Below are 984 nucleotides of genomic sequence, written 5' to 3'. Positions count from 1 at the left end.
ACCCTGGGCACCACAGTCCACAACTATGACCAGAGGGGTAAGCTGCTAGATGACTGCTAGGGTGGACAGTATCTACATTTGCAGTTTTCAGAGTAGCAGTGGCGTTAGTCTGTATCCACAAAAAGAAAAGGAGTACTTGTGGCACCTGAGGTCAGCCACAGCTTCATGCCGTTGGGGGAGGTGGTTTCACTGTGCGCTTACCTAGGCTGGAGTCAAATCTGAATGTTTGGGGGGGCAGGTACCGTAGGCACGGCTCGGCTATGCCTTCCCAAACAGCCCAGCATCGCCGCCCACGCTCCGCCCCCAGGCTCGGCCCCCTCCCGCGGTTCCCAGTGCTCTGCCTTGGCTTGGCGGGAGGGGACAGTGCTGGTGTCCCGGCTTCCACACCCGGGCTTTCACTCGCTGACTGCGATGAAAAAAATCACACCCAACAGAGGAACGCTGGGTGCAGGCCCCTGGGCTCCCCCACGCTGGGCGGGGCTGAGCAACAACCCCAGGCGGAGGAAGGGGATGGGGGGGAGGGGGTGCTGGGTGAGTTCAAACGAGACGTTCACGCTCTCGCTCCCCACTAGCGGTGCTGCGAGGAGCGGTGCGGCTTGAAGAAAGACTAACAAGCACCAAATACACGGTTTCCATCAGCAGCACCCGCCCTGTAAACACTGTTCCGGCCCCGGCCCCGGTCAGCGCGGCGTGATACGCCCCCGCCCGCGGGGAGCCCTGCCCCTGCCTACGCCGGAGGCCCGCCTGTGGCGGTGGCGGGACAACCCCCGCGGCCCCATCCCTGCGCGCTGGCGGGCCGGGGGCTGCTCGCTCACGCTCCGCGGCCAGAGCGCTCCTGGGAGCTGCCTTCCCTCCCCGCCCTTCCGTGGGGCGCCCGAAGCCCCGCCCCCAACAGCCCGTCTCCAAGCAACAGCGGTGGGTAGCGTCACTTCCTCGCACGGTCTCACCCCCCCCCCCCCCCCCTGGCCCTGGGGCTCCTGCAGG

This window comes from Eretmochelys imbricata, chromosome 2, assembly GCF_965152235.1.
Source record: "Eretmochelys imbricata isolate rEreImb1 chromosome 2, rEreImb1.hap1, whole genome shotgun sequence".
NCBI lineage: Eukaryota > Metazoa > Chordata > Testudines > Cheloniidae > Eretmochelys > Eretmochelys imbricata.
This window is presented reverse-complemented; position numbering follows the sequence as displayed.